This window comes from Malus sylvestris, chromosome 1 (assembly GCF_916048215.2).
Source record: "Malus sylvestris chromosome 1, drMalSylv7.2, whole genome shotgun sequence".
Taxonomy (NCBI): Eukaryota; Viridiplantae; Streptophyta; class Magnoliopsida; order Rosales; family Rosaceae; genus Malus; species Malus sylvestris.
In genome coordinates this window covers 9,205,275-9,219,605 of record NC_062260.1, presented here as the reverse complement: position 1 = coordinate 9,219,605, position 14,331 = coordinate 9,205,275, and the positions used below count along the sequence as shown (strand labels likewise).

At 38.8% G+C, this 14,331-nt stretch overlaps 1 pseudogene; it reads right to left on the bottom strand.

Moving 5' to 3' along the window:
• Positions 1 to 5,161: 5,161 nt before the first annotated feature.
• On the bottom strand, positions 5,162 to 8,015 carry LOC126628179 (phospho-2-dehydro-3-deoxyheptonate aldolase 2, chloroplastic-like; annotated as a pseudogene).
• Between the last annotated feature and the right edge of the window lie 6,316 nt (positions 8,016 to 14,331).

Sequence of the window (14,331 nt, the reverse complement as noted above, 5' to 3'; positions counted from 1 at the left end):
CATATTCTGTTGAAACTGAACTCGGTTACTGGAGCTTTGAGAATACACAATATGAAAAATACAGATATGCTTGGGAGAAAATCTTATTCAACTGAAGCAAACATCTTCGGCTATTAAATAGCCTTACATCGAACAGGAAAACAAATAACAACCCACAACTATTCAGGACCTAAAATTGTGGTGAGTGACTAGATTGAAAACAGAAAAAAAACAACTTGTCCTTCAAGTCAAGGAGGGTTATTTGCACGTCCAGGATCAACCCTAGAACAAAGGGATAAACCCTAGAATAAAGGAAACCCTAACAGCTAGACTATTGAATATTTCAACATCCTCCCTTAAACTGAATACCATTGATATTCAGTTTATACCAGGATATTCACGAACACCCATTAATCCACGCAACTTCAGAAATGCTTCGAGCTTCACCGGCTTTGTCATAATGTCTGCAATCTGTTCTTGTGTAGAACACTGGTGCAGTTCCACAACTCCATCTTTGACAAGGTCTCGAAGAAAATGAAACCAAACATCTATGTGCTTACTGCGACCGTGAAGCACCGAATTCTTTGAAAGTTTAATGGTTGACACATTATCACAATAAACTGTTGTTGGAGCATCTTGCTTTACACGTAAACTTCCCATAATTCTTCTTATCCACACCACCTGACATGCACTAGAAGCTGCAGCTATAAACTCCGCCTCAGTAGTGGAAAGAGTGACCACTGGTTGTTTCTTCGAAGACCATGATACTGCACCTGAATTCATCATAAAGACATAACCTGAAGTATTCTTTCTCTCATCTTGATCACCGGCATAGTCACTGTCCGTGTACCCAATGAGCTTTTCATCTCCTCCCTTCTTGTAGAACATCCCAAACCCAACAGTGCCTTTTATGTACCTTAAAATCCTTTTTACTGCCATCAGATGAGATTCAGTAGGATGCTCCATATACCTACTGAACAAACTTACAATGAACATAATATATTTGGACGTGTAGCTGTTAGGTACATGAGACTTCCAACCATTTGCTTATAGAACATGCTATCAACCTTTACTCCCTCTTCATCACGGGTCAGTCTGAAACCAGGAACAATAGGGTTGTGCATTGAGTTGCACTGCTCCATATTAAATCTTTCCAACACCTCATGTGCGTACTTTCGTTGACTAATGAATATTCCATATGCTTTATGTACTACTTTTATGCCAAGAAAGTACCTCATTCTTCCGAGACCAGTCATGTCAAACTCATTCATCATGGATTTTTTAAATTGCTCAAACATTGATTCATCATTCCCAGTGAATATGAGATCATCAACATAGAGGCATACAATTAGAGTTTTACCTTCATTGGCTGCCTTAATGAACAATGTATGCTCATAGGGACATTTTTTGAAACCCTCCTTGATGAAGTATGCCTCGATCCGACTGTACCATGCTCGTGGAGCCTGCTTGAGTCCATATAGTGCCTTTTTAAGACTGTATACCTTGGATTCACTCCCTTTTTATTCATAACCCGGTGGCTGTTCAACAAAAACTTCTTCATCAATTGCACCATGCAAGAAGGTTGATTTGACATCGAGTTGGTAAATCTCCCAACTCTTCTGTGCAGTGAGAGAGATGACCACTCGAATGGTATCCATTCGAGCCACTGGTGCAAACACCTCAGAGAAATCAACTCCATATTGTTGGCTATATCCCTTTGCAACGAGCCGAGCTTTGTACTTGTCCACTTCCCCATTTCATTCAATTTCGTCTTGAACACCCACTTTACTCCAATGGTTTTTCCTTTTGGTGGTAGATCAGTCAACTCCCACGTATCATTCTTCTATATAGCTTCTATTTCTTGTTGCATTGCTTGTCTCCACTTCTCACTCTTCACGACATCATAATAAGTAGTAGGATCACCATTGGTAAACAAGGCTAGGTGAGCCAAGTTTACATTTTCTTCATCAGAGAGACCCTCATCGGTTTCATAATCTCTCATCCATATTGGTGGTATTTGAGTTTGTCTCTCTTGAGATGCACTGCCTTCAGTCGTGGCTCCTCCTACTTCATGAGACTCATCATCTTCAATGTCTTCAATATCTCCAGATCCCTATTCATTTTATGTGGTTGTTTCTTCATCAGTTTCCCACTCAAGGTCGGTTAAGGCAGCCTGCTCATAAACCTCATCCCAATTCCACTGTTCATCGTCCTAAAAAACCACATCTCGACTAATAATAATTTTCTGTGAAATAGGATCAAACAGTCTATAAGCTTTGGATTCTTCACTTACCCCTATTAGTATGCATTTGAGGCTTTTATCATCCAGTTTCACCCTCTTGCTGTCAGGAATGTGCACGTGAGAAATGCATCCAAAGACTCTAAAGTGATCCACCAATGGTTTGCGCCCACTCCAAGCTTCTTCAGGTGTCTTGCCTTTTACGGCAAGAGTTGGACTTCTATTTAATACATGCACTGCCCAGTTCACAGCTTCAGGCCAGAATGTTTTTGGAATTTGCTTTTCTGACAGCATGCAACGTACCATATTCATGATAGTTCTATTCTTCCTTTCTGCTACGCCGTTCTGTTGAGGTGTGTAGGCAGCAGTCAACTGTCTGTGAATGCCATTCTCATTACAGAAATTCGTGAATTCATGTGACGTGAATTCACCTCCTCGATATGTCCTTAAGCCTCTTATGAATGCTCTTGTCTATTTCTCCACTCTAGCTTTATAAATTTTGAACATGGCAAAGGCTTCTGATTTTTCAACCAAAAAATAAACCCATGTTCTTCTACTAAAATCATCGATAAAGATGATGAGATACCTCTTTTTAGTATTTGAAATGGGACTTATTGGGCCACATATGTCAGCATGTATTAACTGTAGTATCTTGGAGGCTCTCCACATACTTTCACGTGGAAATGAGTCACGATGCTGCTTTCCCACAAGACAGTCCTCACACACTTTCTGAGAAGCTTTGAGCTTTGGCAACCCTTCAACCATATTCTTTTGTTGCAGCACTTTCAATCCATTCCAGTTCAAGTGACCGTACCTACAGTGCCAGAGAGTTGCTTGATCTGTGGTTATCATGGTGAGACATTTTTGTTCCTTCAGTGGACAGTGAGCAATCAAGGCGAACATCCTATTGCACGTCATCTCAGTCTCAAGAATTAGACCTTTCTCGGGATGAAAGATCTTACACTTTCCGCGTTGCATGAGCACTGCGAGTCCTCTCTCTTGCAGTTGACCAATACTCAGCAGATTGTTTTTCAACTCAGGTACAAAGAAAACTCCTATGATGACATGCATGATCCTATGCACTTCTAGTCGTACCTTGCCTTTGCCCTTCACACTAAGACTGGAGTCATTCCCCAGCTTCACTGACTCTCGAAAGCTGTCATCCATCTCAATAAAAACTTCCCTTCTGCCACACATATGGTTACTGCATCCTGAGTCAAGAAACCAAATGTACTCCTTCTCAGCTTCCTTAACCTCCACGTGCACCATTAGCAACATTTCTTCCTTGGTTTATGCAAAATTCGCTTGTGAATCCCCAGCTTTCTTTGGACATTCCCACTAGAAGTGCCCTAGGCCATGACAATTGTAGCATTCGATGATAGATTTGTCGAACCCAGATCTACCTCTTCCTCTCCCTCTTCCTCGATAGGGGCCACGACCGCCACTTCTTCCTTCTTGTTGACCTCTTGAGGTGACTTGGAGGGCTTGTTCATCCACAACTTGTCGACTGACTCTTTGTTCATGCACAAGAAGGCTACTCTGGAGTTCATCAATGGATAATGCATCCAAGTCATTCGACTCTTCAATCGAGCAAACAACATAGTCGTATTTTGAAGTCATGGACCTCAAGATTTTTTCAATAATCACCACATCCTCCATTCGTTCTCCATGAAGTCTCATCTTATTAGCTATAGTGAGCATCATTCCAAAGTAGTCATTGACAGCTTCCCCAGCCTTCATATGCAGTAGTTCAAAATCCTTTCGAAGGGCCTGCAGTTAAGCACGTTTCACACGTGTTGTTCCCTGATACTTCTGCTTCAAGGAGTCCCATATATCCTTAGCTGTGTCCTTTTTCAAGATCGTCTTTAAGATTGAACAATCAATGGCCTGTAACAGATAGTTCTTGGCCTTCAAGTCTTTCAGTTTCTGCTCCTCCAGCGCCTTCTTCTGCAGGTCATTAGATTCAGCTCCTCCTGCTGCTGCAGTGATTTCTGTCTCCACCAGGTTCCAATATTCTTTGGAACGCAGAAAGTTCTCCATAAGCATACTCCAATGATCATAGTGCCCATCGAACCTTGGAATAACCGGTTGTACAAAGCTGTTCTCAGACATCATAGTTGTGTTTTCTCACGCTAACAACCAGTTTGGTCAGGCCCCGTGATGGGGCTCTGATACCAGATGTTGAAACTGAACTAGGTTACTGGAGCTTTGAGAATACATAATATGAAAAATACAGATATGCTTGGGAGAAAATCTTATTCAACTGAAGCAAACATCTTCGACTATTAAATAGCCTTACATCGAACGGGAAAACAAATAACAACCCACAACTATTCAGGACCTAAAATTGTGGTGAGTGACTAGATTGAAAACAGAAAAAAAACAACTTGTCCCTCAAGTCAAGGAGGGTTATTTGCACGTCCAGGATTAACCCTAGAACAAAGGGATAAACCCTAGAATAAAGGAAACCCTAACAGCTAGATTGTTGAATATTTCAACATATTCAACACGTTGAGGCAGTCGGCGAACCTAGATCCAGCGCGACGAGGCCACAAGAGCCGTGATATCGATCCAACCGTGGAGTCTCTGTCGAAGTGGAGCGAAGTGTGGGGGAGGGGTGAAGCGAAGAAGAAGACATAGATGGGAGGGGTGAAGGTCTTAGTAGTCCGCTTGATTTTGGGGTCTTTAGCTAAGACCAGTTAATGAAGCGTATACTCGGAGTGAGTCCCTGCTAGTCTCAATTAAATTAGTCCATGCAAGAAACAAACATGGGATTACACTGACTAGTAATCCTAGTCAATCCAATGAAACTTAACGAGGTCAAACAAATGCACCCTAAAATAATATCTAGATCTAGAAAGATTGCGATTTGCGTACCAAGTCAACAAAATCATTCACCTTACACCAAAAAATGAAAAATAAAATAAAACGAACAATAAGATGAGTAGGTCACGTGACTCACGTGAGGAATTGTATACATCGATTATATGAGGAACAGGTTCTTGCATATAATAATTCCTCTCACAAAATTGATTACACGAATGCGACCGAGGAATTCTATATCGATCATGACTCACGTGAGGAGTTTCGAAATACATCAAGTTTTATTTTCTACCGAATACACCAAGTTTCCGAACCATTTGAAATAATGCAGGGAGGATTTTGGAAGTTATGTTCAGAGGCCACCTAACGAGAGCAAACTTTGAGTTCCCATCCTTTTCTTCCTAAGTCGTTCTGCAATGATGAAGGATAGCTCAAGAGCCTGAGAAGCATTGAGCCTCGGGTCACAGTGCGTGTGGTATCGTGAGCTCAGATCGTCCAAAGTCACTGTTCGAGAGCCTCCAATGCACTCTGTCACATTCTGCCCAGTCATCTCTAAATGAATTCCTCCTGGGTGGCTCCCTTCTTGTTCGTGCACATCAAAGAATGCTCGCACCTCGGCCTGCAAACAAATACAATAAACCAACCATGGCGAAGATTAAATGATGTAGAATACACAAGGCATACAATGTTGCATATAATAACTTTTACGTCTAGTAGAAAACCGACATATTGGTTGAGTCTCTAGACGCTAGCAACAATGAATTGCCACCACAGGATTATGAGCACTTTTCAGTCTACCAGACATTTCTTAGATACTAATGACATGGCATGGAAAAATGATGCCGACTGTAAGAATATGTAGTTGCAGTATTGGTACGTTGATTTATATGTGCAGGTGGTGCAACAAGATTAAGCAATCAATCTACTACCTATAGCCAACTATTAGAAAGGGAAATACCAAGAGATTTTTCCGTTTCATGTTTCGAAAAGAAATAGGTAGAGAAATTATACCAAGATAGAATCAAATGGACGTGTTTTGAGTCCACAGGGTGCCTGGATAGTGTTTCCATGCATTGGATCAGAGACCCATGTCACAATCTGCCCTGCTTGGTGGACAGCCCTAATCAAATGAGGAAGCTTGACTTTCATGTTCTCAGCACCTATTCTAGCAATGATTGTGATCCTTCCTGGCTTGTTACTCGGGTTCAGGATTTCGATGATGTTAACAAGATCCTTTGGGTCCATTTTATTGCTTACCTGCATCACAAGTATATCATTGTAAGCCATTTAACACAACGTTACGGAAAAAATGAACCCACAGCTTAAATTACTGACACATTTAGTCACTCAACAACGACAAGTTTGATCTATCAGTGTACACACACCATGTGAAGCCACTAATAACACTCAAATTAGCCGGGAGTTCACAAAAGCCTACCTTGATGCCGATGGGATTGGCAAGTCCTCTTAGGAACTCTACATGGGCACCATCCAGTTGCCGGGTACGCTTACCAACCCACAGCATGTGGGCAGAGCAATCATAGTACAGACCGGAAGTAGAATCCAATCTTGTGAGTGATTGCTCATAGGGTAGATGCAGACATTCGTGGGATGTCCAGAAATCAGTTGTTGTCATGATAGGATGGTCAACTGTAAGTCCAGCAGCATTCATGAACCCTAAGGCCTCGTCAACCCTGCTAGCCAGTTCCTGGTACCTGTTGAATCAAAGTAACAATGCAAATAAGCGAATTGACACTCCAGTCAGATATTCAAATTTGATTTATCTTTGGAACTCCTATGCGTCTAAATTCCGTTTTTGTACTAGTTTTCTTCAAAAAATCTAATAGGTTTGTATAAATATTCAAGCACATTTTCTAGCATTTCATTTAGTCCTGTAAAGTAACATTGATATGGATATAAAGTTTGAAAATGTGGGTTGAGTGCACACCTCTCCATGCTCGCTGTGCTCAGCGAAATCCATATTCCATTGAGTAACCCTTTGCATAGCAGCATACCCTACAATGGCAAAGGCCCGAAGAAGGTTCAAGGTCGTCGCAGACTGGGAATAAGCTCTTATCAACCTCTGGGGGTCTGGATTTCTATTTTTCTCATCAAAAGCATCACCATTGATATTATCCCCTTTGTAAACTGGCAACTTTACCCCATCCTTCTCCTCAAACTCCGCTGATCTTGGCTTCGCGAACTGGCCCGCCATTCTTCCCACCTAAATCAACAAACGCCACATTCAACACCCTTCAAAATTAATCAAAACAAAAACTAAATGACGTTTGATGTCCATTTCGTTTCCAGTTACTGAAAGTAGTTGCTAAACAAAAATCAAAGATTTGTCAAAAACCCATATGAAATCATTAAAAACACTACCTTGATAACAGGCATTTGTCATCCAAACATCAGAACAACGCCCATCTGAAGCATAATTCTGAAGGTGTCCCTAATGTTGTTGGCGCTAAACTCCTTGAAGCTCTCAGCGCAGTCGCCGCCCTGCAAGAGAAAAGCATTGCCCACGGCTGCCTCAGCTAGCTTCTCCTCCAAGTGCCTGGCCTCTCCGGCGAACACAATCGGAGGAAAAGACTCGATGGTCTTGAGTACTGTCTCTAGCTTGTTCACATCTGGCTATTCCGGAAGCTGCATGGCCTTCTTGGATTTCCAGCTGTCCAAGCTCCATTTGCCGGAAAGAGGCTTCGTGGGCGCCGAAGTCGACTTGGGAGGCTTCTTGGCCACTACGGAAGACTTACCGGAGTCGGCGGCGCAGATGGGGTGGAGGGTCTTTTTTTTGGAAGGGAATGGGGAGAAAATGGGTTGGTGAGATTGAGGGGTGGGAGGGGAGAGAGAGTGAGTGTTGAAGATTGATTTGGAGGACAGGGTTGCTGGGTTTGTAAGAGCCATTGTTCTTGTCTCTCCTACTCTTCCTGTTTCTCTCTCCTACCGTCTGAAAACTGGAATATCTAGGAGTTTGGCGAGTAGGCTCTGAGAATGAGGTGTTGGTTTCAAGGAGTTTATATAAGCTTTTTGGAGGGGAGGAGGACTTCCAACAACTCCAAAACAGTTAGGTGGATAGTTGCGGGTGGAGATATTTTTCAATGTGATTGGCACACGGTTGCTATATCATGTGTTATTATACAAATGATGAAATATATGTGTTAAAAAGTTAATAATTTAAAAAATAAAAAATTTCATCACTTACATAAAAACACGTAATGTATCATCTGTATACATTTTGACATAAGTCATTCTCGAGAGAAAGAGGTAGATTGGTAAGTATGAAATAGAGAGAGGGGTCAGTGGGTCACATGGGTATCCAGAAGGGAAATTTAGGTGGCGTAAAGGGGCAATTGAGTCAGTTTGGTAGGTAAGCGAGGGATGAGAATTCTCTCCGATTCTCTTGGAGTATTCCAAAGATCACTTCATCTTCATTATGTTTGTTTATTGTATATTGTATAATTAATCTTTACACGAATGGTTTGTGTTTAATTTTGAATAAAAAAATTCAAATAACTATTATCATAAAATAACAGATAAACGGACATGATAAAATTATCCTGAAATTTCTGATAGTATCCTATTTCGATAGGGAGGATGCAATCCCCCCAAGCGTGGGTTCGGATGCTTGCCCTTATTATTTATATTTATTTTATTTATGGCAATAATTCATTCATTAAATTCAGCTACCAAATATAGTATGATACGGTCCTATAAGCTATGGGTGTCGATCACATTATTGCTCCAATCATTTTTCTTTTTCTTTCCAATCTCTACCCTTCCATCAACCACCGCACAGTCGCGAGACATTGTTAGAACAAGTTTTAAGTTTGTGTAATAATATTTTATTTTATTTTATTTGTAATTGAGAAGTCTTAGATTTAAATATATGTCACTTAGTACTACAGTTCAGTAATATTTTTCTTCACTTGTAAGTTATAAGTGTTAGGTTTGATTCTTGTCAAACACGAATTTAAACCATATTATTGCTAATTCATTGTGAAGCTTAACCAAATCACTCATCCATTTAGTGTAGATCATCGTTTGTTCAAAAAATAAAAAATAAAAAAAAAAATTTGAATGTCTGGACGATGAATTCGATATTAATTTATTCCTCAACCTTTTACATAGACACCTTGTTATATTAAAAAAATAAAAAATTCAAATAGTCTTTCGTATGAAAACGTATAGCAAATGTCTTTTAGTGACCAAATTGCTTTCGTCTCTATGCTTGACCATTTGATCATTCAAATTTATTGACATGAGCAGCGGCCACAATTGCATTGAATAATATTATTTTTATTTTAAATAGGGCATATTTAAAAATGGAATCATTAAACGGATACTAATTATAAAAAAAAATATCAAATAAAAGTGTGAATTATTGAGGAATATCCTGGATCCTAACACAATTTATGTGTCCTGTCACACGCTTTTCTTATGACACGTGCTTTTCTTAAGTTAGTTGCCTCAAATCTTAAATAACTCGAGTTTTTTTCTCATTCTTTGTTGTGCCAACTTTGTGATGATATTCCTCTCACTTTTAGGCGCATGTTTAATTATTTGTAACCGACGAGAAGAAATGTATATCAAAAAAGTCGAGGATGAGTGAGAAAGAATGGACATAGAACGCATTAATAATTTTCATTGTTATTCCATACTTAAAAATTCATTTTTCATGTATGTTATTCCCAAAATCGATGGGATCCACCTACATTGTTATTAAAAGCATAAATAAAATGATACTCATTCATTGCAAATTCATTTCTTATAAATAGACATCTACTTAAAATAACCTTATGTTCTAATTTCTATCCGGAGATGTAATTTTAAATGAAGTACTCATCCTGGTTAGTTGAATTCAACTTTCTGTACATTTGACTAAGAAAAACTGAAATTTGAATAGAAAACAACATGAATCAATTCATAATCAAATTCGAATACCTCGACGAATCAAGACTATGTTAGAATACTTCTGACATCTCATTCATCAGTTTCCTCATTTTCTATTAATCACGTATACAGAGAGAGACAAATATGATTGTTGATGGATTAATAGTAAATTTAGTGTTGTGGTCTACATTGTTAAAGGGAGAGAGAGAGTGCGGCAAAGAAAGATAGAAAAGGGCTTGAGGAATTTCATGTATGTTATTTTTCATGCCTTGTATCTTTATTTATAATACACATGATAAGATTCTTTGCCTTACAAGTAATACGATCATAAGGGGATAAAATCTTATACTATCATAAATACAATCTATTAATGATTTACACAACCACAAGTGTAAATACTCAAGTAGATGTCGCATTAGATCTTTAAGCAAATGTAGAAGCAATTGATGAAGTCGTCTCGTCTGGTCAACAGAAATAGCAAACACGAGTCTCTAATGGGGATTGCATCTAGGAGTAAGTCTCACAAAAATTTGGTTATGGTAAAACCTAATGAGCTTAACGCATAGTCTGAGGAGAAAAGATTAGTTAATGCAACATGTTGATACTTAACATCTTCAGGACATAAGCACTAGAAAATGCACATAAGAGTATGACCAACTTAGGATAGGTGTCTCGTTAAAACCTCGTCAGGTAGCAAAAATCCAGTGGGAAAATGCTTATGGTCTAAGGAAAAAAGGGTACATTAAGGTCAAGTAAGTATACTTCATGATACTACCTTAAGTTCAACAAAACTCCTCATGAGAACTACAAGTGTTGCAAATGAGATAGTTAAGCATACCAATTCCTCGAAACGAGTTTCTGGATGGTTGACTTCGACTATGACTACGTGAAGAGGTTGACAAGGTTGTCTTGGGATAAGATTAACTTGACTTCAATCTTTGCTGATGTGAGAAGGGCGGAATATGCTTGGTGTTAACTTTTTTTTTTATGGATTAAATCTACAGGTATTTCGAATATGCTCGACACGAGCTCTCAACCATATATCTCACGTGTGACGTAGTGAGGTCTGTTTAGCTTGGAAAGATTCAAGGATTTCGCAACTAAGGTCTATTTTGCAGATTTCCAAGATACTGCGACATTCCCTAAAGGTAAATACAACTATTTGGGAGTGTGCCTTGTGCGGGTTTGATAAGACAATTATGGTCGTTCGAACGCTAAATGCTAAACGAGATCATTTCCGTCCTAAAGGGATGAAGAAAAGGTTTTGAAGTTTGAAGTTCCATACCGAAATGCAATTAGTGCTTTATTGTATTAAGCTCAGTGCATTACACCGGACATCTAATTCGCTAGTCAAATTGGTAGTTATAAACTTTGTTGATCGAGTTGAATTTTCTATTACAAACTAAAAAATGCGATGAGTCCAAAACCAAATGGAGGCCCATTTTATTTCATGTATTGCTTTGTGTTTATTAATCACTCTTCTCTCTCCTCTCTCTTTGTGCAACATCAAATAAACCAAAATCCAAAACCCTAACTGAACCTAACCGCATGATCACAAAGTAACCCACCTCCCCAAAACAATGTCATTCACTTGCCACCGGCTCTTCATAAATCCACCTCCTCGAGCTCGATTCACCCTTTACATTGCCTCCACCTGATAAGACCCAATTCTCAATTCCCTTAATCAACCTGCAAGTAGCACAAGAAAGCTATGGAAGAAGAGGGAAGGAGAGATGAAGGAGCAGAGCTCCAAATATTTTTGTATTTAATTTCTTTGTTGTAAATTCTGATCTTCCTTTTACATCCAAAGCATGAGCTTATATAAGTTTCCACTAAAACAAATTGCCAGCTGGCAATAACTAATCACTCCCTAATACTTATATTTAGTATGCTATTACATCACTAATTATGATCGAAATATAGGATCATAACAATACTTCCCCCTTGAAGAACAACCTTGTCCTCAAGGTTGAAAATTGAAAAACTTATTTGAACGAGCAGAAACTAAGGAGTCTTGCAACAAAAGGGAAGCTGCAGGGACTGCAAATACAATTTGCAGGTAGCTCACAACTTGAGGAGATAAGCCTGACAGCACTCCTGAACTGGTTATGGCAGCTCCCCATAACTTGGTAAGTGAGCACTTGTTACCTGTAGCCTCTTCATAAATTTCGACCCACAATATCATTTCAATTTCCATGCTAGTTGCCAAAAAGCATGTAGCATCATCAAATGGAGAAAATGGGCAAACTCCCAAGGAACTTGCCAGAAGATTCTCAACCAATGCAACTACTATAGCAATTGGACCATTGCCAAGAATTATAGCCTTAAAGATGGTTCTGAGCTTGATATCCTCAAGAGCAAGACGAGCAGTCTGATTGAGAAGAGACTGTCGAAGATTAACTATCCTCTTCTTAGGTCCAACACACCATTCATTGCTCCGAATGTAGCCATCCTTCACCACACCACAATGAGGGAAGCCACCATGGGAGTGATGTCTTTCTCAATCATCTTCCCCTCGAGGAAGCACATCTCATAGCCTTTTTCAGTGATACCGGGACCACCTAATGTCTGATTGTCATAAAACTCCATTTTCTGAAATAAGCTAATGGATGGGACCAGCCTATATAGGATATTGAAAACTGCCATTCTTTTGAATCATTGAAATCATTGAACTTTAAAACGTCATAAGCAACACCGATATTATACATGGAAGATTTAGAGGACCTAAGCAAACCCAAAGCTTCAACCATGTCCTTCATCACCTCTGTTAAGGTGTATAGTTGGCATTTGAATACATAAGGTTGATAAGCTCATATTTATATATATTTTACATCAAATTCACTTGTCTTTTCTTAGTTAGTTCCTTATATTTTTGAGCTATTTACTTTGTTTTTGTGTTTTGTGGGATTTGTCAAGCAAATAAAAGAAAAATAGCACAAGTAGGATTTTTAGTAACAAATTCGTCAAAACTGCCTATGCAGATCAGCTGACTTTGGAAGCAAGTTGCGAATAGCTCAGAATGAATTAGAGAATGAGCCTTATATTCTTGGAAAGCTACGGATGTCTATTTTCTGGAGCATTTCGCGGATTATTAATATCATTTTTCTAGAAGAAGTTATGGCCGTTTTAACACTGAAAGGTTCCCAAGAGGCTGAGCAGTTTGTAACTGCAATGGAAGCAATAAACCCAATAAATCTAGCAGCCAAAACTAATGCAGCCAAGAACAAGCTGAAACTTATTCAAATATAAAAGGGAATGGAAATAAGGATGAGAATTAAGAGGGAGTAATTGGCATAAAGGCTACCTAAAGAGTTACAATTGTTTTACCACATTTCCTCTCACTTATTGTCATCACTAAATGGCTATTAGTGGGTGAGTTAAGGAGAAGAAAATGATGCAGCAATAATTGGTTTAAAAGCAGCGTTGGGGAAGGAGGGAAAAGAGGAGGAGGCCTTAGTCGATTTCTTTCGGTTCTATCTTCTCAAACTCATGTCTATCTTTTGTTTTAACTTAAGAATTGTGTGCAACTAAATTTTTAGAAGTTAGGGGCTGTTTTGAAGCCCCGAATATGATTGCAAGTTTGTTATGACATTTCGTTTGAATTACTTTTATGAATGGATGAAAATTGGTTCACTACTTGTCTCATTGATGAATTCTTTATTTGTTTTCTATGGATGCATACGTAGTAAGCATATCTAGGATTCTAATGCTATGAATATGTGTGTGCTTGCCCTTGTCGAATGAGGGCCTACATATATTCTAGAGTAGTACTTGTTAATTGCGATTAACATGTGAACCAATTTCTAGGATAAGTAAGACAACGCTAGTACTTACGATGCCTTGTGATGACTCAAACTCTTTTCGTTCTTAATGATTTCTTCTTGTTAAATCTATGAACACGCCATTCTAGATTGCATGCTAGGAACTAAGTTAAGTTGAAAACGCCATTCTCTTAACATACTACGTAAGAAAGAGTAATAGGTTGAGTTCTAACATTGAGCCAACTTGAGCATCTTCATCAGGAAATAAAAGAAATTTGAATGAAACATAACATGTTTGCATGATTATTTGGTGGTGGATAGCAATACCCCTAACTCGTTTTTCTTAATTTGTGAACTACTTAATATCTGTTTCTGTCCTGTTTTTGTTCGATTTAATTTAAATAGAAAATCAATTCCAAAAATCCCCAAAATTTGTGTGAGTGTATCTCTTTGTGTCTAGTATCTGCATATAAAATTTCGTAGAATTTAGATAAGTGTAAGTCGGTTTAATAATTATTTTTCGGTGGCTGGTCAGTAGGGACAACAACCAGTTTTTGTGACATTTTAAGTAGTTAGATAAAATGATCTTCTGCGGGAAAGACCCTTATTTTCATATGCTACAATTGACAAATCTTA